The sequence below is a fragment of the Arachis hypogaea genome, chromosome 12 (assembly GCF_003086295.3).
Source record: "Arachis hypogaea cultivar Tifrunner chromosome 12, arahy.Tifrunner.gnm2.J5K5, whole genome shotgun sequence".
Classification (NCBI taxonomy): domain Eukaryota; kingdom Viridiplantae; phylum Streptophyta; class Magnoliopsida; order Fabales; family Fabaceae; genus Arachis; species Arachis hypogaea.
The window spans coordinates 17,886,136-17,911,507 of NC_092047.1; the positions used below are offsets into that span (position 1 = coordinate 17,886,136).

The 25,372-nt window shown below is 25.2% G+C and overlaps 1 long non-coding RNA gene across 3 annotated transcripts; it reads left to right on the top strand.

Moving 5' to 3' along the window:
- Nucleotides 1-611: 611 nt before the first annotated feature.
- LOC140176995 (uncharacterized) lies at nt 612-23,751 on the top strand. Of its 3 annotated transcripts, XR_011868350.1 has the most exons (11): nt 612-764; nt 867-907; nt 2,895-2,966; nt 4,305-4,339; nt 6,099-6,171; nt 12,921-12,977; nt 16,392-16,465; nt 18,351-18,440; nt 21,451-21,688; nt 21,804-21,979; nt 23,181-23,751. It is a non-coding gene; the product is annotated as an uncharacterized lncRNA (long non-coding RNA). The 3 variants fall into 3 exon arrangements; XR_011868348.1 differs by lacking the exons at nt 612-764; nt 867-907; nt 2,895-2,966; ... (2 more) ...; nt 21,804-21,979; nt 23,181-23,751 and adding an exon at nt 12,707-12,819 and having other exon boundaries at nt 18,395-18,440; nt 21,451-21,588; XR_011868349.1 differs by lacking the exons at nt 612-764; nt 867-907; nt 2,895-2,966; ... (2 more) ...; nt 21,804-21,979; nt 23,181-23,751 and adding an exon at nt 12,708-12,819 and having other exon boundaries at nt 21,451-21,588.
- Nucleotides 23,752-25,372: the final 1,621 nt, after the last annotated feature.

Sequence of the window (25,372 nt, forward strand, 5' to 3'; positions counted from 1 at the left end):
AATTACAATGAACCAACGCAAGTTGCATATATAAAATTTTCAGATGTTCATAAATCCATGATCCTTGGATTTTACGCCGCAGAAACTACCATGTTAGGTACTTTTTGATTATTTAAATCCTTTCAATAATAATATATAGCATGTTGATTAGCTTGAATTATTAATCAATAGTTGCCACTTGAAAGTTGAAAGTGATTGAATGGACCAACATGTAATTTATTATTAATATATTTGAGTTATGCAAGAGATCAATTCAACGAATACAACCTAGCTACAAGTTTATATCACTAAATTCAATAATAAGACTACTTGAATTTGAGTTGGGTTTTGATACATTCTGGATACATTCATGGTACATGGAATTAATTTAACAATTTTCAGTCTTTCATCCCTAATTAACCTTTTACCAGGCCTATTAAGTAGACCCTTAATTTTGTTTCTTTAAAGATGAAATGGAAACCTAATAATTAATCCTATCTAGACATAAGGAGAGGCGCAGCCTCTAATTATGGATCATTATATTCCAACTTGTTACTAATTCAATCCAATTAGTTGATGAATAGTGCACAAATGCATGTACCTACTTAATCTGATCAATTGATTTCACATTCGTTGTTCCTAGTACATATTAATTAAGTATGTGATTATATCCCAATTAAATTACCACTTGAGTGATATGAGAGTGTTTCTTTCAAGTTATACATGTTAAGAATTTCCACTATGGAATGGTGCATATAAGAAACTCATTCAGAAGTTAATAAAAGGTACAAAGTACAAACTAACCCTATATATCACACCCTACATACATATATGTCTTTAATTTAATTTGCCTTAGCTTGTATAAGATGCTGATTTGATCATAATAGGTTGCTTTGGTAGAAGGTGCTGTTTACATGAATATATACAAGTAAGTTTGTACTACTACTATATATGTATCTTTCAATATTTATAATTTAATTTTGAAAGTTTATTTGGTATAGTAAATATTAATGTACATGTAGAGCTCGATAAACCATAGGATAGTAGTAGTTATTACTTCTTGGTTTGAAATGAAATATATGATGATGTTATGGACTTGTTAGATTTTGAACATCTATGCTAATGTGGGTTGATGCCATTTTGAACTTGTTATTGTTAAAAATGAAAGTTTTGTTTTAATCTGGAGCTACCTTTGCTGATCATGATTACTACTTCTTAGCTGTTATATGATACTGAAATTGGACAATGATATATAATGTAATAAACATTCTAGTACTAATTAACTTAGTATTATTATTTGGTTGAGCTTTCAAAAAAAAAAAAAACACATAGAACACACTACTAGATTAGTCTTGCCACAAAAACTCACACACAAGGCAGGTTAGAAGAGTATGAAAATAATTAAGTAAAGTAAAATGTTCCAATTTTTTTTTTTTTTTGGTAAATATGCCAGATCAGAGCTAGGATTTTTGGTACGTTTGAATTCTCTAAATTAAAAAATGTAAAATAATAAAGTAAAAAATAATTTGGAATGTTATTGTGTATGAGAACTTGGTAATCATTAAAGGTAAAATGATGAGTGGTGGTAGTATTTTAAAATTTTTAGTTTGATTAAATTTGACGTTTTCATTTCGTTGTAAGTTTAGAAGAGAGCTTTAAACTTAGGTCAAGAAAAATGTGGGAACTTTTTTTTTTTTGGCACCACAATAAATTACATAGATTATGGCTGTCATTTTAGAGGCGGTTTTGAAAATTGCCGCTATACCAATTTTGTGACTATTGTAACAGTAATTTGGTGTTTTAGCCGCAAAATATCTTAATTTTTAGCGGTTCAAATACATGAAACACCATTATTAATATGTAAAACGGATGATTTCATAATTTATATTTTAAAGTGGCAAACCAGTAATATTGAAAGCAGTGCCTATCATATATTAATGGATCAATGCTATACGTTTGGTTTTGGTAAGTATGCCAGAACTAGGTGATTTTGCTTGAGTTTGAATTCTCTAAATTAAGAAATGTTTAAAATGATAAAGTACAAATTTGGAATGCTATTGTGTTTGAGAATTTGGTAATGAACCATTAAAGATGAAATCAGTAGATGTATAGTATTTTAAAATTTTTAGTTTGCTTATTTGAATTGATGAGTATAGTTTGGAGAATTTTTTAGAAGTAGTTTGTTGTAAGTTGTTAGTTCTAAGTTTTAGATTTGAAGTTTTCATTTGGTTGCTTTTGAGTTTAGAAGTTTAGTAGCTAGAGAGCTTTAAATTTATAAGCTGCGTTTGTTTCTAAGAATAGGATAAGATAAAATATTGAGAATAAGATATAAAGGATAGAGACAAAAAATTTAGTATTCTTGTATTTTGTTTGCTGATAAAGTAGAACAAATGATGAAAATCTAATTTATTATTTTTTTTCATTTAAAAAATTTGAGAAGAAAAATATAATAGTAAAAAATATAATTATGAAAATTAACAAAAATAATAAAAAATAAAAAATAAATTGTGTCCTTTATTAGTATCTCTGTGTCTTTAGACACTATTTCTATCCATGTCTCATATGTTAAATACGATTTTATATCTCTGTGCCTCTATTTCAGTGTCTCGTCTCTGTAAACACAAATGCAACTTATATGTATTTTGCTTTTTTCAGAGAGTCGAACATTTATTAATTATAAAAACATAAATCTTGAATCAATAACTTTCATAGTAGTAAGTGTTGAAATGATGATTATTTCTGGACTAATTAATTTATATTTTTGTTATATTATAATTAACATTTATGGAGTATTTTCATTTTTTGTTCATGACTCCAATCCATGAATAATCTTTATCCCTTTTGTTAATTTTTTCCTCATATGAAATAATTGACCCCAAGTTATTAAAAGTTTTGAACAACTTCTAAAATTGCAGATCATGGTGTTGCATATATATGAGACTGATATTTGTTGAGGGATTTTTGCTGCTCATACTTAAGCACATAAGGTAGGCAATACCTCCAAATTAAATCTATCATGGTATTTTTTTTTTTTAATGTTTGACATAATTATTTGATTAGATTTATCATAAGTGTTTTATATTGTAGTCATATATCTCTTGTCACTTTGAAGAAATAATATTTTTGAATTTTTTTCTCAATTTTTTCTGTCAGTTAATATTATAAAATGTAATTTTTTATCATATAATATTTTTTCTCATATTTTAATTGGTCATAATTAAAAAATATATTGTAAAAGATCATATTTTATAACATCAATTAAAAAAAAATTGAGAACAGTTATTCTCATTTTTTGAATGGTTTTGATTAAATAAACATGAGACTAATGTTGAAAAGAAAATTGTTTTTAATAAAAAAAAGTCAAAAAATAATGTGAAATAGTTTTTTCCCTCTGTTGATTTAAAACAGGAATAAAACCTAATTTTTTAAAAATAAATAGAGAAAATACATAAATTCCATTATTCCAGCATACAGAAATGATTACAGAGTAAAATTTGTGAATATTCTTTTTATAATTAATTTAAGAGAGTTTAGTAACCACAAAAAAAATGACTAAATAAGATGATGTCTATTTCTATTTTAAATACTATTTAGTAACTACAAATTAAATAACTAAATGATGGTCTAGTTTACCAATTACGAATAGGCCACAAAAAATGTCCTAAAAAATTTAGATGCTAACAAACACACTTCTTAAAGAAATTAAAATGCCAAAAGAATATTAAACTACGATAAAAATACCTAAAGGTGCAATTTTTTTAATAAGTGGCGATTTGTTTGTACATTTGATCTGAAAGTGAGAATATTTGGACACTTATTTAAAAACTATTACATGCGAAATTTATTATTATATATATAATTGTTTTTAAAAGAATATTACATAACTAATAAAATTTATTATTTTTTACTAGTATTTTTTGGATTATATCTTTTTTAGTTTACTCATCAATTATTTTTTTTTGGATTATATCAAGTCCAAACAAAAATGCAATTAAGCAGTTAGTTATATTTCCACTTTCTACTTTGTATTCTTTAATAACGTCATAACGTTCGGTTTTCTTTCCTTATTGGCTAAAATAATAGTGAAAGAGCAAGTGTTAAAGTGGAGGGTATTTTAGTCATTTCCCGTTATTCTAAGATACAACCCTAGATTCAAAAGCCATGTTCCCCTTCCTTAGCTTCTTCTCTTTCATTTTCTCCCTTAAACCCTATTCCTCTTCTTCTTTAATTCTCACCTCTCTCTTTTGCTGTTCTGATTGTTCATTTCTTACAAATGTTTAATCAAATTAATTTTGCTGTGATGAATTTCTGGGATCTCTTTCAAGGAGATAGACAAGAATTTGCCGAACGGAAATGTGAGGTATGTTAGATTGAACTTGATTTTCTTTCTTATTTTTATTTTTCCTCAAGATTCATATTTATTTTTATTTAATTTGGTATTTTTAGAATGAAAATCACTTTAGGCTGGAACAGTTTTCATTTTATGTAGATTATTATTAATTTTTTTTTATTTAATTCGTACACATTCATTTGAGTCAATGCAACTATTTAATTAGAATTTCTGTGTATTACTAATTTACACTCGCTATAGTACTATCCAATTGAAGTTGAGAATAACTAACATATTGGGTATTTTATTTGTAATTATACTATACATAAGTTTTTAATCCCTCTATAATTATTTGGAGCTTTTATTTTATTTCTACAGTTTCTTTATTGCGTATTGCCACTGTACATATGAAACTGCCACAAATAATACATATTCATCAGGATGAGGAACGCTATTACTCTAATAATTTACCAATGATGCATCTTAATATACTACTAAAAAAATCACTTTTAACAACAATTTATTTCGATTTTAACGACAATAAAAATAACCGTTAATATATTTATTGGCAATTAAATCTTAATCATCTTATGCTTTTTCGTTAAAATGTTTAAGCAGTTATACAATTTTCAATAAAGATCTTTTTGATGACTACAAAAAGTATATAATTATCACAAAACATAAGTTAAATAAGATATATAGTAACTATTATATTGTTATCACTAAAAATTTATTACTAAAAGTGACTTTTGTTGTAGTGATATTTGTTATATATATGCATTATTTGTGATATTCGAAGCTTAATCTTGATGCTATTCACTTCAATTTTTTATTTTTTTTTACTAAAGATAGGATACTCGAACCTCTTAATTTAGTATGAGGAGACTATGCCATTTGAGTTATAACTCATTGGCCACTTCAATTTTCTTATTGAAATTGGTTTTAATTTTTGAATGAGAAAGTTTAGGAAATCAATTTTTAGTTAGTCAATATTAAATTTTTTATTTTAAAATTTTATTTTTTTAAAAAAATTTAGAATTTAAACTTTATTATTTAAGATTTATAACTAAAGTTTATACTTTAGAATTTAAAATTTAAAATAAATAAAATAATTTTTTAAAAATTAATTGATATTAATTAAAAATGTTAGTTCCTAACATTATTATTGTTTTTTTTTTAATATATAGTTGTTCTGGTATTTATGAGTTGAAGATTTGATTTATATTATTTGGATATATTATTGTAGTAACACAGTTGAAATGTGCCTTTGCAAATCATGAGGCACTTGATGATGTGTGTTTTTTTTGTATGTCACAAAGGCTTTATTGGAGATGGCAAATTCAAATATTATGTTTGTTGTTTGAGTTTTAATTCCAAATTTATAAAGGAGTGTGTGTGTGTGTGTATATATATATATATATATATACACGATTGAAAGTGAAATGTGCTTATAAATTAGATAAATGTGACTTTTTTAGTAATTTTAGGTATGAGAATGGGATGCTTGGATATAAACATAAAATAAATTAATTTTAATTTAAAAATTAAAGAATTGAAAATTAAAGCTTATTTAATACATTAAGTATGTTTCATTATTATGGCAGCTAATATATAAGTTGTGATATAATTTTTGGTTGTTACTAATATTTGTTAAGTCCCTTCAAAAAGTCTGATGATGCTGTCTACATTAATTTTTTATTATTCTTAATAGTAGACTTGTATATATTTTGAGCTCTTTTCTGGTTGTTGTGATTGTAAAAAATCTCATTTACTATTTGCTTGCAAGCAGGATGAAAATAAGGGAAAAAGCCAGATACAAAATCTGATATGCAAAGCAGATTAAGAAAGATACCCAATTTATGGTAAGTTAATTACTACATGCTATCTTGAATTAACCGTCAACAAATTAATTAATGCTAAATAAAATATATTTTGACTGTTTTTTGTTAATATTTTTTTGTTATCAAATATTTTCGATTTATAATATATATGTGTTTCATTTATAAATTAAGATTTTAAAATATTTATCATGTTTAAAACATAATATTTTTTTTATTTTTATTCCTAATAATGATGTGATTTTAAGAAAAAAAAATAAGCATAGAGTATTAATTGTATTAAAAGTTTGTTTTTCTCCATAAGGAAAAATTTATCAAATTATATAACCTTTTACTATTATTAAGAGTTTCTTCTCTCTTACATTAAGTATGTTTTGGATAATAAATTATTTCTCCTAATAGTTTAAATTGCTATGTAAATACATATAATTGCTTCTGTATTTTACACGCATCCAATAACCCATGCTGAGATTGAAGTCTGAACAATATATAAAAGTTTTTTTTTTTTTTTTTTTTTTTTTTTTTTTTTTGCATTATGTTCAAAGTCCATTTTTATTTAGAAAAATGAGGGCTATAGAAATGAAGTCTATATATTTCAGATATACATAAAAATTATGATATTATGTTATAAGTTGTCAGGGATCATTTTGTTTCTTATTAAAATTGTTAGGAACTATTTTGTCTTCTGTTAGAATTGATAGAATAAAAGATCTAAGTAACTGACGTGATTAATTGTTAAAGACCAATTGAATAATTAATTTTAGTTGAGGATTAAAGTATCTAATCTAAAATTCTTTTAAAGAGCGAAATGGGTAAATACTCAAAAGTATAACTATCAAAAGTTTTAATATGAAAGTAAAATTAGTAAAATGCCCCAAAATAAGACATACGAGTGAAATTTCCTGGTATTGGCCAATTAGTTTCTTATGGTCCGCGAGGATAAGCTTTTGTTTCTTTTTTCGAACTCTGTTTCAAAGTTTGTGAAAGTTTTTGTTTGCTTTTTTGCAATTAGCGAGAAGGCCTTTTTATTCATTTTTTTAATAGTGCGAAAAATAGGTATTTTTAGATTGAAATAATAGATTTAGCTTAATAAGAAGAGTTACATATTTAGAATCATTGAGACGTGCAACAATATTCTCTTCTGCTAACACTACAACACTTCCAACAATTAGGTGGTGCTATGACTCTCGTCTCACCCCTATTACAATGAAACGGTTTACCAGCGATTCTTGGCAACTACTAGAATAATCGCCACTAAATGATATATATTTTTTAATTTGCCTCTATATTGGTATTTCCATCTTTCAAAATTAGTATATTATAATGTCGCATTATGAACCATTTTTAATAAAGTATAAAACAAAAAGTGGCTACTATTTTTTTGCTCTCTCTCCTTTACTTCTACTAATTTTTACATTATTATATATATATATATATATTTTTTTCTCTTCTCCAGCGTCTCTTGACTTCTCTTCTCCATCAACTCAATATTTTTATCATCTCTCCCTAGCTATCAAATTACTAGGTGGCGAATCATAAATTTCTCATAGTCTACAAAAAGTAGTTTCGTAAAAAGTTTTTACTGCAATAGACAAGAACGGATAAAGAAGGAGGCAAATAGTGATTTCGGTATTTCTAAGAACTATACTTATATATATAAAGAAATAAAAAATATTATTATGCAATTTAATAGTTTTATATGTATTTCTTTTATTATTTGATGGGTTTATGTCTGAATTATTTAGCTCAATAATATTTGTTATTTAACTAATTTAATATCATACACTCAAATCTTTTTATATTTTTTAAATTAGTTTTTATATATTCATCTATATCTATTTTTTAAAAAAAAACATTTGTTCTTTTAATATTAACATATTTAATATTTATATTATTATATAAAATATTAATAATGATTTAAATAATTATGTTTTGGTAATCACATTGTGTATCTTAGATGTTCTTTTCTTATAAAAAAAATATTCATTTTTTTCTAAATCTTAAAAATTTTTTACCTTACTTTTCATTTTAACTTATTTAATTTTAGCTATCGTTTTTTTATATTAGTATCTTATATTCTATAAGGATACTGTGTTTTTTAAGTAATTAATAGTTTATGATTTGTTTTTAAATTTTTTAAAATTTTTAAAAGAACCAATTTTAATTAATAAAATATGTGATATATCTTTAACTAAGCACACTATAAATTATTGGTATTTTATAATATATTATTGATTTATTGTTTCTTTTATATAATTATCATATATATCAAAAATAAAATTATAAAAAAGAATTTATAAGATTTTTTTCTTTATATATAGATAAAACCAATTCAATAACTATATATATTATTATGCCTAAATTGTTTTTATGTAATGAAAAATATAAAAAATAATTAAAAAATTTGTCTAAAATTCAACCTCTTTATATTAAAATTTTTAGATCCGTCACTCTTAGCAAAACTAATTAGGCGCATTAGAGGCCATCAAAATTTATTGTTTTTAACCATTATTTAGCTTTTAAAAAATAATAAATTATAATAATTCTCTAGCATTTTTTTTTAATTACATCCATCTAACTTACCGTTTAGGAATTAATTAATGAAAAAATACAAATCAAAACTCAAAACACACACCATATTCGTGATCAAAAGTTCAAAACATAACCATCATTCACCATTAGTTCTGACTATACTAGTCTGTTCAATCCAATTGATTGAAAATCAATCACCTAATTAATTTGGTTCAATATAAAAATTGGTGACAATTCAAAAAGCTAAAAAAAACCGGTAAAAAACTAGCGAACTTGCGAGTGAGTATTTTTTGTTCAAAATCTATTTCAACAATAGAAAAAAAATAAAATGATATTTTATGCAACAAAAAACTATTTTATCATATCTAATTTAACTACAATTAAATTTTGGTAAAATCTTTAAATTTTTAAATTGACTAATTTTCATAATCAGTGTAATTTTCATAACCTTATTATAAAGTTGGACAAAGATAAAAAAATTACAAAGACAAGTGTTATTTTAGGTTTGCCCTACTTAATTATACCACTATTATATTTAGGCACGCACAGTAATTATATGTTAGAAATTTAGGAAGCAGATTGCAAGTTGTTAGTTGACTGCAAATTAGGTACGATGAACATGTCAAAAATAGGCAAAGATCACTCGTACAAAGTGCATTGTAATGTCACTGTCACGAATCTAAGGTTTTTAATTAATTATTGTTATAATTCGGACAGAGGATCTAGTCAATTTGGTCAAAATTTGTCTTTGTAATTGTTAAATTAGTTGTACCCTCTTTCATTCTTCTGTTTCGTGCTTCCCTTTAAACGCTCAAATTTTGTTATCCATTGAAGATATAAAAGGATCCATGAATCTAGCCAACATACCTGTACATTTAATAATTTTTAAAAAAGAATATACTGTACGAACTTGTAATTTTGTAATAATTAATTAATACACCACTTGCTTAACTACCACTACGTGCCATTTGCATATTTAATTACTAATTTTATTATAGATGCATGAATGCCACCGAGTGGGAAAGCAAATACATTCATAATAATACTAGAAAGACAATAAAAAATTAGTTCAAACAGTTTAAATTTATTTTATTTAATATTTATTAATTTTAAAGATAATTAATAAATATTAAATAAGATAAATTTAAACTATTTAAATTAATTTTTTATTGTTAAATTTGTTATTTATTATTATGATTTTTTTTTATTTTTTCGATGATTTTAAATGTTTAGTGATATAAGAGTTATTAGTAATTTTTTTACATAAGAAATAATATTTATTTATAAAATTAGCCAAATGATACTTATAAAAATAAAAAATATTAGTTTGGCATCTAAAAATAAATAAATACCTTCTATGTAAAACTATAAATTAAAAGAGACAAAATATTTTATTATAAAAAAATTTAAACAGTAACAACAGAAAAAAATTGAGTATTTTTTGTTTTTCATGATGCAATATAATGAAATACTTTTTCGTCTCCTACAAGTAAATTTAAACATTTTTTTAATTTATAAATATTTCTATATGGACAAAAAACTTTTTTTTAATAAAATTTTTTCTTTCAAATATTGAAAATATGTATTATCATATTAAAAAAAATCTATAGAAAAAAATCATTAAACCACAAAAGGAAAAAAACTAACTAGAGGATTATTAAGATCTAGATCTCAAAAAAAATTTGAACACAAACAAAAATTAGGAAAGGAAAAGAAGGGAAAAGGAAAAAGGAAAGAAAACATTAGGTAAAAAAAAAAGTAAAATAGAAGAAAAGAGAAGATGAATAGTATTATTGACTACAATGATTGTTAAAATGAGTTAAATTTATTCGAATAATTCTTCGTTTATCTACTTAATGGATAGAATTTTTATCTATAAAATCAGACCTATTTAAAATTTTAGACTAAACAAAAAGAATTTGATTTATCTAAAAAAATAATAAATTAAACAGGTTAATCTGTAGACTAAATGAATGATCCATTACGTATTTTTTAATTTAGATATGGGAGGAGGAATAGTGTAGGACACAGTTATGAAGTGTATGAATGCTTTACGCAGTTGTGGTGTTAAGAGTAAATCGGATCCTCCAATTTGTATTTAAAAAATTAAAAAAAATTGCATTACACAAATCGGACCGTCCGATTTGTATTTTAAACAATTAAAAAAAATTTAATAATAAAATCGGACCATCCAATTTTTGTTTTCAAAATAAAAAAGTTTTAAAAGTACAAATCGGACCCTCCGATTTTCCCTCCCACACAAATTGGACTATCCGATTTGTGTTCATAATTTTTTTAACAAAGAAATCAGACAGTCTGATTTTTTCACTTTATGATTCAGAAAAAATTTTTCCACATTCATGTCTAGCACCACCCACCTCCATACCCATGCAGTCATGCACAACATACACAGAATTTACATATCCAAAAAAATGAGCCTCCGCGTTACGATTCTTTTATATTTTTTGAAAAATAAACACTTTTTTACTATTTTTTATCGGACTCAAAAACCCGACCCACTCCTAAAACAATGTTTGTTTAAAGGTTTTTGCTGAAATTGGCCTTTTCTTTTCCCCCAATTTTTTAGTTTAAAATTGGATTTTCATAAATAAAAAATAAACAAACCAATCAATATTATCCGTGAGGCTCACTTATATGAAACCCAGGAGTACTTATCTGAAAATCTAGGATAACAATTGATGAGTCACGTGTTTAAATGAAATTCCCCATTTTCCTTCAATTCGTTTTCTTTATTCAATTGATACATTCAATTATTCAAAGGCTAAATCAAATTTGTTATAGGTCAAGCTGGATCCAAGATGAGATTCAGAAGCATACATAAAATAAAGGCTACTACTCTCATGAAAATGCCAAAAACATCTTCTCATGATGATCCTTATTTGAAAAGTATAACTTATTTATTTAGCAACACTTTAAATAAAAATAACACTTTTACTTCAAATAAAATCAAGTCCTATAAAATTTATTATCTAATGGTCAAAATGATATATCTTCACATGATGATAATCATTAAATCTTCGTTGGAGTAGCTACCTAAAATAAATCTAGGGGAGTTATAGGCGTTATATTCTCTTCCCCCACATTATAATGTAAATTAATTTGATGCATGCACCTGGTACACACACATATATATATAATCGGAAGATTTAGAAATAATATAAAATGATGGACCAAGTTGCAATATATAAAATTTTCAGATGTTCACAATATTTGCTTCTTGGATTTTACGCCGCATGATATCTGCTTTTACATATTTAAATAAAGTCCTTTGTGTCTTATTTGCTTGGATTAAAGCCTGAATTATCATTTAATATATAGTGTTGCCACTTGAAAGTTGAAATGATGAGAAAAAATTACTTATGTATTTTTGTTATTTAAAATTTTTGGATAAATAATTTTTTATATAATATTAAAATTTCTATAATCATAATCTAGAGTATGATATCTTTGTTAACAAAAAAAATTACATAATGCGAAACAAAAAGAAAAAAAATCTATGCATAATTTACACAAACTTAGAAAAAGAAAATGTTGAATAAAAAAATATATTAAAAATATAACTATTCATATATCTTTATCTATTAATTTAAATTTTTAACACAATAAAAATTTCATGACATAATATATATATATCAATATGCAATTCAATTATATATATAATCAACGAATGCAAGCTAGCTAGCTAGCTAGAAGATGATATCACTAAATTCAATAATAAGAATATTTGAATTGATTTGGGTTTTGATAGATTCTAAATACATGCATGGTACATGGACTTAATTAATTTACCAATAATGTTCAATGTTTCAACCAAAAGTGCAAATGTACCTGGACACATGGAGGCGCAGCCTCTTATAATTATCGATTATTGTGTTCCAATTTGATCATTTGATTTGAAATTCATACCATATAGTACATTTGAATATGTGACTACCAATTAAATTATAATTACAGCGTTTGTCTCAATTAGGCTGCTATATAAGTTAAGCAATTGAATGATGTGACAATTCTCTGAATCATTCTAATTTCTTCTACTTATTATTATGCTTCCACTATGAATTTCAATCTTTAGTTTCTTCTAAGAAACTCAGAGAATATATGAGATTAGATTTCCAAAAGGTACAAACTAGCTAGCTTATATCCAAGTCTATCTCTTTTTCATCTATTCTTTAATTTTCTTAGCTAGCATCATGATATGCTAATTTAATTATTGTTTGCAGGAAAAATAATAATAACAATCAAAAATTCAGAATAAAAGCAGTTTTCTTCATCTACAAGTAAGTACTACTCTCCTATTTTCTGATCTGTTGTATATAAGTATATTTTTTCTTTTTTGTTTTCTTTTTTTTTTTTCTTGATTCTTGTCCTAAAGATATTTTTAAGAAAGGTTCTTTTATTGAGTTACAGACTTATATAATTAAGCCGAATTTGTTGAGATTTTATATATTTATTTGCCTGTATAAAAATTAGTACTTATTGTTAAATCAGTTTCTAGATGTAGTTCCTCTTCCTCTCATCCCCTCTTCTCCCCTTCTCATCATTTTTGTCACATTGCAATATAGTGCTGAAATTGGAAATTATTATTCTAGTTACATATTCCATCTAATCTTAGATAATCCTGTGCGAAAAACATTATTTCTAGATTAGGTATATATAATTATGGTGATTTTTATTGTTATTTGTCTAAAATTTTTGTAGAATAAAGTGTGTTTTGAACTTTCTTTTCTTTGAAGTTGAGGGCTTTTTCAACTGATATTGGAAAAAAATAATTTAGTATATGATAGAGAATGACTCGCACACAAGGATGAAAAAACATCAATATAATAATTTTATATACATAAAATTTATATTTTGGGACAAACTGTTTTATATTCTTATATTAAAGTTTAAACATATTTTTGTATTTCTTAATTTATGTAATTGTGTCGTATTTTAGTTACTAAACTCTAACTAACATTATGTGTATCCCCTGATGAATGGTTATTACATATTATTTTCTAGGAGAATATTAATGTATTATTTATTCTAAACTAGAATATAAAAACAATCCTGATTCTATATTGCAATTTAAAGTGTAATTGTTGCTGCAATCTTATTGTTGCATAAAATTATCTCATCTTTTGGATTTAATTAATAAGAAAGAGGTTATTTTAGGATTAAAATTGTGTTATGATCCATCTCTTATATTAGACCTAAACCTGTAGTCGGTTTAGGGGTGTCCATAGATCGGATCCGATCCGCATATCCGCGGTGTTTATCCGAATCCGATCCGAAAATTCAGATATGGATCCGATCCGCAAGGCTTTCGGATCGGATCGGATCGGATCCACACACTAATCGGATCGGATTGTGGATTTTGTGTTGGTATCCGCATATCCGCGTATCCGCAAAAATAAAGAAATAATTAAGTAAAATATTTTTTTTATGTTTTATTTTAACTAATAATTATCATATATGTTAAATTATTTTAATTTATTATTCAAGAAAAGTATGTTTAATATTATTTTAAGAGTAAACATATTTAAAAGAATAGAAAAAATAAATTTTATTGATATTTTTTTAATAAAAATAAGCTTTTAAAAATATTTTTGTGTTTTGCAGATATATCCGATATCCGATCCGATCCGATCCGCAAACGTGCGGATCGGATCGGATCGGATCCAACCTTAAAAACTGCGGATATTGGATCCAATCCGATCCGATGATTTTAGTGCGGATCAGATCGAAATTTTGGCCATATCCGATCCGATTCGATCCGCGTACACCCTAAGTCGGTTTAAGAAATTTGGAGAAGTCTGGATTATATTCAAATAGTATCTTGCAATGTTTTACACGGACATATTCAGATATTTTCTAATTTTTTTTTTCAATCACTATAAATAATTGGCTTAATACATATCTAACACATATTATATCTACTCTTGATGTTTATACCTCTTAGATTATTATTGAAATAGACTAAAAGGTATAAATTTATGTTCTAAGAAGATAATTTTAATCTCATCAGCTTCGAAGCAAATTGTAATCTTCAACCCATAAAAGATAGTAACCTTGTGTTTTTCATATTTTGTTTTACAATATATATGTTGTAAATATATAATTTGAGAACAAATATTTTGAGTAATTATGTTAGTTGTATGTTGTATGTGTTATGTTTGTGAGTTTGTCCTGTTTTGCGCTAAACCAAAATATTACTCTTGAAACCTTATTAGGTGATCTGAGGGTTGTATTTGAAACGAAAAATAGGAGTTGAAATAATTATTTGTTTTTGTTAAGGAAGTGTTTGTAAAGTAAAATGATCTCATAATTATTCCCATCATAATTCTCATAGTTTTTGTTTTTCTTTCCATGGATTGTGGTTGTGGTGGTTTGGGTATGTTAGTGGATAATATTTTCAATATATAGGAGACTGTTTTTACCCCAAAAATAGGTAATGAAATTTAAACCACATTAATTAAGTAGAGTTTAATAGGTTGTAGAGATTAATTTGATGATTAATATTTTAGAATTATAAATTAGTAAATATGAATGTAGTACCTTTATATATAGTATTAAATGTTATTAGTTTTTCTTTTATATATATATAATTTCAGTATGTAGCAGAGGTGATGTTTTGGTTATTTATGAGAATTTGGAACTTACATTAATGTTAGTGTCATGAACTATTCTTTTTTTTTTAAATTAAACCGATATGATCCTTTATGTAAGATTTTTTTTTTTAAATTTGTGTGAATTTTTTGCATATATCTTTTTTTATTTATTTTATACTAAATTTTTATTTTTGGCCAACAAAAATTAAATTTTAGATTTTTAAGTCATAAAAATTTTAATATCATATTATAAAATTACATTTCTCAAATTCTTAAAGTAATAAATAGTTGTTATATCTCTATCTATCTGTTAGAATAATGAATAATTGTTGTATGTATTCTAAAAATCTTGGTTTGCTGGTACAAATTATATTGATGAGTATAGTGTTAAGAGTTTTTTTAACTAAACAAATTCGTGTATGTATGTATGTGATATATATTTAAGTTTCAGATTTGAAGTGTTGATGAGTTCTTTTAATTTTAAGTTTAGAAGTTGATTTTAAAGTGTTATTTACTTTGTTTCTATTTGAGTCAAGTATTTCTTAATGAGGGGGATTGCCGTTAAATACAAATTTCTATTACAAATGAAGAGTTTTATCAAAATTGATTCAATGGGCATTACTTTGTCACACAAAGTCAATTTTGATATTGATGCAAAAAAAAGTGATGAAAATTTCAGGATTCGTTGTTTTTTAATTTATTATGACGGTTAGAAACAAGAGACTAAACTGGAAAAATGATTTGTGTATTATTAAGTATATTCAAGTTGTCTATTTAAGTTGTTTATTTAAGTTGTCTGAAATGATACAATATAGAACGGTATTTATAAGTATTAAGAGAATCGAAATAATAAAGACGTAATATTCTATAATAAATATTCAGATATGTTAAATAATACTAATTGATCCTAATTATATTCTAACAATAACAAATATTTATGAATTAATTTTATTTACATTTTTTCTTCTTGAATTTCAATCCACGAAACTTTCTAGCTTTAGTTAAATTATACCTCATATATAATTGACTCTTTAGAAGTTATTGAAATTTTTATATGCTGCTAGAAATTTTTTTATCTTATCTTTAACTAATTAAATGCAGAAGGATGGTCATTATGAGATTCATACTTGTTGAGGGACATTTTCTGATCATACTTTAGGTACACTCATAATAAGGTAACGCCTTTTGTATTTTTTTTTAAATAATTCAATTCCCATGCATAATTAAGTGTTTAACGCCTTATTTATGATGTAAATTAAAATGAAAATTTCTGGAATAATTGGTTTATTATTAGTTTTACATATTCTATTTGATTATCTCACTGATGAAGAACCAATTCAATTACGCTTTTATCTGTTTGGATTTGACATATATTAGAAATCATACACAACTGGGTGAGGCTATCTCATGTCACTTTGATGAAATAATATTTTTGAATTTCTTTACATGAATATATAGTTAGTTATACGCAGTCAAGTTAGGCTGAATCTTTTTTTGAGTGGGTTTGATGGAAAAAAAAAAAAGAAATGTTAGAAGACAACAAAATTTATTGTTTTTTACCTTTAGTTAGCTATTAATATATATTTAAAATTGTGAACTAAAAATATGTTATTAAATACTAGACTAAAAAAATTAGGTTGATGACTAAAAGTGATATTTTTCAAAAGAAAAATAAGATAAATATTAAGAGGAAAAAATGTAGAATAAATACTTTCAAACTGAAGGATAGGGATAAAATATAAAAAAAATTTTTAGAATAAAATAAAGAAATAAAACTAAATTAAAGTATAATTAAATATTACAGAACGAAATTTGAGAAGAGAACATCTTTTCATTATATTAACTAAATAATAAATTTATATACTTTTTGAAATATTGAAATGTTCACTTGATTTGGATAAATTGTAATAATTTCTTTTTAAATTTAAATATATTAGATATATATTCTCAATGAGAAGTTCTATCTAACTAATAACTGCGTTTCTTTATTTTTATCTTATATTTCAACTAGCAATAGCTAACCTTTTTTTATACTAAAAGTGTTGCCTCCTATATTTCTCATCACAATTTATACTAAAAGTTAATATATTAGATATATATTAACTTCTATTGATATTTAAGTTGAATGACAGTAAATATTCCTATATTTTATAAAATATAACATTGATATAAATATAACACTAAACATATCTTCAGAAAGATTAAATATAGAAATTAGAAATTAATAGAACGGGTGTAATTTAATTTTAAGAAAACACCAATTTAATCTACCCGTTAACTTAAATCAATCTCTTGATTCAATTACAGAAATATAATAATTTTCTTAATAATTTATTTTTTAGAGCCCCTTTCACTGTTTACCTTTAATAGGAACTAGTTTTCAACTAACATTCCCTTTTTAACAATATCAAAAGTAGTCCAAACAAAAAATATAAGCAGTTAGTTATATGTTAATAGTGATAAAAATATAAGAAGTAGTGTAAAGGAGGTTAGTTAGAATATTGAAATTCTGTTAGTCTGCTAGTATAAATATATATGCATAACAGAATTGGTTAGAAGTAGTTTAGTTTAATCAATTTGGATTGGTCGAGTAGTTAGTTCATTTGTCCATTTAAATAAGTGTTGGGAGTTTAAATTTCACCTTGTGCATACATCAACTTACCCTTAAATAAAGTTCATGGATTAATCTTTAGCTTTTCAGATAAAAAAATATCATGGACAAAAAAAATAGTTTAGTTTTTTTTTTTAGCTAGTTCTATTAGCTTGCTATAAATATCTGCTTTCTACCCTTTGCATAGATATTCAGTTTTTTTTCCTATTCGGTATTCGGTAAAATAATGAAAGTGTGTGTGTTAAAGAAGGGGGATATTTTAGTCATTTTACATTCTAAAGACAGAACCCTAAAATTCCGAAACCAAAACCCAAAGCACACTTCGCCTCTTCTCCGATACTTAGCTTCTTCTCTTCAATTCTCTCCGTTAAACCCTATTTTTCATCCACCAAAGCATCCTCTTCTCTCTTCTATCTCTTGCATTTCTTACAAATGTGTGTTGTTTTAAGGTTGTGGAGCTTCAATTTCTATTGTCTACTTCTATTTCTGGCAGATGATGGGGGAAACATTACTTTCATGAAGAGAAGAATATATAAGAGGTAGGTTGGATTTTCTTTTCTTATTTTCCTGGAAAATTATATTATTAATTAATATTATTATATAGACATTCTAGAACCAAAATTATTTTAATCTATTTGTCCATCCCGCCCTAGCTGGAAGAGTTTTCATTGTGTGTGAGGGAATTTTTTCGTTATTATAATAAATTTGACTCAACTCATTTAACGATAATAGTTTTCATGTACAGATGATAATATACTGTGTTATATAATAGAAATTTAGAAAGATAAAAAAAAAAAATAATGCGAATAATCATCATAGTGGATATTTATTTATTTATGATTCGACATTTTCTTAATAATGCATTGATAAAATTAATCCTTAATTATTGATGGCTAAGCAAGTAACTCTTCCGATCCCTTTAATATTTGATGTATTGATGCCTTAACGAAGATTTGATTTACCTTATTTACATTGATAATGCTAAAAGTATAAAAATTAATAAATTCAAACCGTCTAAATTTATTTTATTTGATATTTATTTATTATAAAATACATTAAATAGAATTAAAAATAATAAATTTTAATAATTTTTTATTAATATTTTGTTCTTATCAAACATTTTCGTATTTGGATACATTATAATAACATAGTTGAATGTGGTAATTGCACTTTATGCATCAGGTACAAATTGAGATATGTGTCTTGTGAAAATTTTTGCTTTTCTTTTTTTTTTTTCTTCTTCTAAATTGTAAGCATCTGATAATAATATTTATATAAATGTAATTCTAAATTTTAGTGTACATCTATAATTACAGTTGCAATATTACAATTGTGATGTTCTCGTCTATATAGAAAATTATACTATATTGATAATATATTAGCGTCGAACTGACAATTATGTTTTTTTAATTTTCTATATTACAACAGCAATTATAATTTAAAATTGTGAGAGTACTATCTACTATTTAATCATAAAATATTAATAAAATTATTTTGACTTGAAAATATTGTTATTTTAGTCTTTTCATAAATAATTATAAGAAGCAGTTGAATAAATTAAAAGATAATATATATATATATGTTAATCTTCATTAAAGTATTCTGCTTTATTGGTAGCTAGATTCTGACAAAAAAATTTCTGGTTTTATAGTATTATTCTTTTCACTTAACACCAATTGTTGATCAGCAAATGATAATTGTTTCATAGAGATGAGAATTTAAGAGTTTTTATGTGTCATGAATATTATTGCATTCAGTATCTTTAATAACCAAACATACTTGTTAAATTTTTATCCCTTGTTGAGTTTTGATTATTCTTAAGACTTGCACATTTTTTAAGTACTTTTATCATTCTTGCGGCTGTATAGAATCCTCATATCCTATTATTGATTGATTACAAGAGATAATTAAGGAGAGAAGCTATCAAATTGTTGCTAATTAAGTTATATATATATATATATATATATATGCTGTCTTGTGACCTGGTACTTCAGCTATGTATCACGATCATGTGTGTGTTTATACCAAGCAACTTGTATGTAACATGTCTAGGACTGACAATAAATACCCTACTCGTAGGTACCTAATCTATTTAAATAGGGTAGGTTACTCAATTTACTGCGAATAGGATAGAGCTCGATTCGGGTATGCCTGTAGATAGGGTAGGGTACGGGTTTAGGATGTATCCTATCCGTACCTTATAAAGGAAGTGAGAGTTGAACCCACAACTTCTCTCATGTAATGATTTGTAATAAGTGAGCAATTATTAAATTAGTTAGTTAATTTAATAATTTAGAATATCAATTTTTTATTTTTATTTTATTAATATGTCTGACGTTTAGAATGATTAAATTTTATATTTACTTAAAAAAAAATTAAAATTTTTGCGGATAGAGTAAGGTATGGTAGAGTTTAAAATTTTAAGGTACGAGTAGAGTTAAGATTGAGAAGTTCTCAACCCGCGAATAGAATAAGATAGAATTTTAATAAAATTTTCAATCCACGAGTAGAATTAGGATAGAGTCCAAACCCTATCCCTCGTTGCCAGCCCTAAACATGTCACCTACAGAAGATTTATCTTCCTTGCCACTTTGGTTTATCAAAATTGAATTGTTTTAATTTATATATATAACTCCAACAAAATTATCGAATTAAGAATTTGATTAATTTTATGTGATTTTGTCATGAAATTATTTTTTTTAAAAATTTAAATTAATAGGAGAAAGTATATAAATATTTATATCTTCAATGTATTTTTTTATATAATTTTTTTAGGTTTATGTAAATCTTTTTCATATATATTTTTTTAATTTTTATTTTTTTATTTCTTATATTATTTTTTTTAGAAAATACAAAGATTGAATTTTAGATTTTTTTATTATAACAGTTCTCATATTATATCATAAAATAACTTTTTTTTAAATTTAAACTGATAAAAAATATATAAATAATTATATTTTTAACAGATTTAACAAAAATCTTATAAAAGATTGGAGATAAAAATTTTTAAGCAAGAACATTTTCTGTTGTCAATGTCAGAATATTTTTTTTTTGAAATTTTGTTAGATGATAATTGAAAAAAAAAAGATAATTATTTTTAGATTAACATTATAAGTGTAATTTTACCTATCAAATTTATCTTTAAAAAAAAGTAGATTAAGACTAGAAGAAAATGGAGAAGGACTTATAAAGAATTATAGAGATTATTGTTAAATGTGCTTATTAGTAGAACATTGGACTTATGAAAATCCGAAGGAAGAGCAACAAAATCAAGAAAGAGGAAACAAAGTGAAACTAAATTACATTTGTGAAGGGGGATAATTAAAGAAAGAAAATGCTAAGGATCGGAGTAAGTAGTAAATAACTAAGTTGTGGTGGTATTTTGATCTGAAATGCTAAGCAGTTGTTCTAGATATTCAACCCCCAAATCCTCAAACACCATCACATTAGTTGTTGATGATGATGAAGATTTCTCTGATGATTCCCTTTTCTTGTTAGTCTTTGACAACTTCCTTTGGATCCAATTCCTCTCTTTGAGTGCAAGTGCAGGTGAAGAACCAGAACAAGAATCAGAATCCATGATCATTCCTTGCAAAGAATCTTTAACCCTTTTGAATGGAAAGTTGAGAACAGCGTTGTAGCCTCTCATGGAGAATGCAGCTTGATCATAAGCCAAAGCAGCATCTTCTGCACTCTCGAATGTTCCAAGCCAAACCCTTCTTCCATTCCTTGTTCTGTCTCTTATTTCTGCTGCAAATTTCCCCCATGGCCTTTTCCGAACTCCTATGTAACCTCCACTTCCCTTACCAACTTCAATATTCTCTTTCTTCTTGTTCTTGTTCTTGTTCTTGATGATGTTGTTGTTGTTCTCCATGGCTGTTGTTGTTGATGAATCCATGTAGGATTCATCAATCATATCAAAGGAAAGAGAATGATGAAAAGGGTCATCAACAAAATCATTGCTTGTGAATGGTTCAAAACAAAAATTGTCTGGAAAAACATCATGGGACATGTTCCAATCTTGGATCTCAAAGAAAGGAGTATTCATCTTTTTTTTTTTGGGGCTTCTCTCTAACTTGTAAGTTTCTAATTCTTTCATTTCCCTTTGGTTGTGACCTATAATTTATTTATTGGACTTAGATCCCACCATAATGTTTATGTCTCATTTATTATTTTTAAGGTATCTATCATTAAAGTCTTGATATAATTGTTTAATAGCAAGTACAGCGGAGTACAGGAAATTTTTGTAAAATAATAATGCGTTTCATAGTTAATTAATAATATTTTGGAGCGGTTTTTCCGTAGCTTTTAGGGTTCTAGTTAATTAATAATATTTTAATTTGAAACTATGAAAATAAATTATACATGATGTTAATTAATTTCAAATCGAATATTTTTCTCTAACCTCTTGAGTCATGCTTATGTATTTTACATTTGTCAAAATCACCTAACTTATAACTTCTTTTTTTGTACTTGTTATGCCGTTATATTAATTACTAAACTAATTACCATAGGTTCTTTAAGAAAATTTCAGGTGATCTACTTCTGATTCTGTATGTTGCATAGTTATTTCTTTTCTTAGTGTAACTACTTGCACATATAAAATATTTATTATATTTTTGCTACTGTCCCTTCACTCCCTTGTGTAAAGTTATTTAAGTTCAAATTGGTTCTATCTAAATTGAGTGCAAGTTTATGTATAATAATTGAGTTTACATTTCATGTATCACCAATATAAAATATTTTAAGCAATCATTCAATTATATCTATTTTTTTAGATAATGATAAATGCACATATAAAAGACTGCGGGCAAGTGTCCAATCCCCACCAAATTTTGCAATTCTTTTGTTAATATATGGATATAAATGATAAATGTCCCTATTATTTTAATTATTTGCCTTGCTAAAAATATTTTAAATTTGCTTTTATATTAAATTTTAAAATGTTATTGTCTAGATCGATAAATTTTAGTAGTTTATTTTGTCATTTAACTATTTATTCTTTTAAAAAAATACAATGATAACTTTTTAGTGTCTTAAAAATAAAAATACAATGGTCTCGTACTATTTATTTTTTTTGTCTAAAAAAGTTGCATTGTTTTAATTAACATTAATATGGAAAGAAAGACCAAAGTTGAATATATTATCTTCAATTCAAATGAAAAGAATTTAATGATGCAAAAAATTAACTTTAATATTATACTAAGGATACTAAATGCAATATAGTATTATTGGCCTTGTATAAATAGTATTAACGGAAATAATCTCACTTTGTGCAGCAATCATTGAGCGATATTCAGGTTCGGTGCTACTTTTACTGACTTTAGTTTGTTTATTGCTGATTTTTCATGATACAAGATTGTTACCAAGATAGATACAATAGCTTGTAATGGATTTTCAATTATCCATGTCCCTTGCACAATCTGCATCAGAGAAAGCCATGATTCAAAAATTTAGTGCTCTTCTTAAACGCAATTCCATGAGATAAGATTTCTTTGAGATATCTTAAAATCCCTTTGACAACTTTTTAATGTTGTAACTTAGGATCATGCATAAATTGGAGACCTTATTCACAGAATATGCTAAATCAAGTCTAGTAATAATTAAATATTGAAGAACCCCTCCCATAGAGGCTCAATTTTAAACCAGCAACAATTAGTGTAGGCACAAGATTCCAATCAATCATATTTGAGCGATTTAAAAGTTCAATGGCATACTTTTGTTGATTCAAAAGCAAGTAATTGTTAGATAGTGTATGAATTTTAAGTCCCAAAAAATAATGGAATGTGCCATGATCTTTCAGAGGAAAAATTATTGTATTCAATTGTGAAATAAAGTGATCATTTTCAATATTGTTATTATACCAGTAAGTATAATATCATCCATATAAACTAAAAACAAAATAACAGATTTTCAGTTATGTCTAACACATAAGGAATGATTAGATCTAGTACGAGTAAAGCCAAGTTGATTTAAAGTACAATTTAAAGTGTTAAACTAATTGCCTTCTTCAGTTTGCAAACATGAGTAGAACTGAAATAATACTTGAATAACCTAATGGCTATTTCTTGTAAACTAGTTTTTTAAGCTTTCTATTAAGGCACTACAAAAAATTTGTCGGATACTATCAGATTTACTGGCAGATTTACTAAAAAAATCTGCCAGTAATATGTTTATCGTCAAATTTAGTGTCGATAGTATAAACCTCGTTGGCTATGATGCACGGACACTGACATGGACACGGGACACGACATGACACGGGACACGCCGACACGCGAATTTTAAAATCTTACATGACACGGGGACAAATATATATATAAAATATAAAGTATTTTTTGGATAAATTGTAATAATATTTTGATATTTTATTGATATTAAAATATAAATTAAAATTTTTAATTATTTTTAATGTCTTATTTTAATTATATGAAGTATTTAAAATATTTTTTGTTTTAATAAATAATAATATATATTATATCTAAATTTATTTTAAGAATATATTATGTTAAGAATAAGACTGGACACGCGGACACGTGATAGTATTTAGGTGTGTCCAGGCGTATCCGGAGAAGAATTTTTTATTTTTTATTAAGATACGGTTGGACACAGCAGACACACGTATCGGACGAGTGTCGATGAGTGTCGTGTCCGAAATGTGTTCGATACATGGACACGATAACTCAGCGAAGTGTCCGTGCTTCATAGCTCGTCAGTAATTATTTACCAACAAATTTTTTTGTTTGCTGCTAATTACCATTAGAAAATTTTGGCCAGTAAATTTACAATCAAAAAATTTTCGCCCATAAATTTTACCATTAGATTTATTTTTCTAATAAATCCAACGGTATATATATTATTAAGTAATAATTAAATTAATAACTACCAACGGATTTAACCGACGGCAAACTTAAAATTAAAAAAAAATTGTTTAAAAATTAAATATATAATTTTAAATATTTAAATTTTATAATTTCTAAATTAATAAGTCAGAAAATACAACACTAATTAATCCAGAAAAGAATTAGTTCAGATAATAATAAACTTAGAAAATTAATAACAATAAATAATAAGTCAATAATTAATTCATAAAATAAATAAGTTAAGATTAACTCAGAATTAACAACAATCAACTAATTATCTCAGAATTAACTAAAACAACAATAAACTTAAAAATCAATAATTCTTATCAAAATTAAATAAATAATTATATAAGTCTCATCAATATCTTATCAAAACACAATTCTTTTCACTAATGTTCTCACACTCAAACTACATAAATATTACAAAAAAATAAATTTACAAGAGAAAACTCTAATAGTGCCAAAGCATAACTAAAATTAAGAGACAAGAACAACAAGCAATAATTGGAGAACTGCAAAAAGAAATCTTAACCAAAAATCAAGAACAAATTAAAAATCATAAAAAAATTAGGAACAACAAAAATTAAGAATAAACAGAACATAAATAAAAA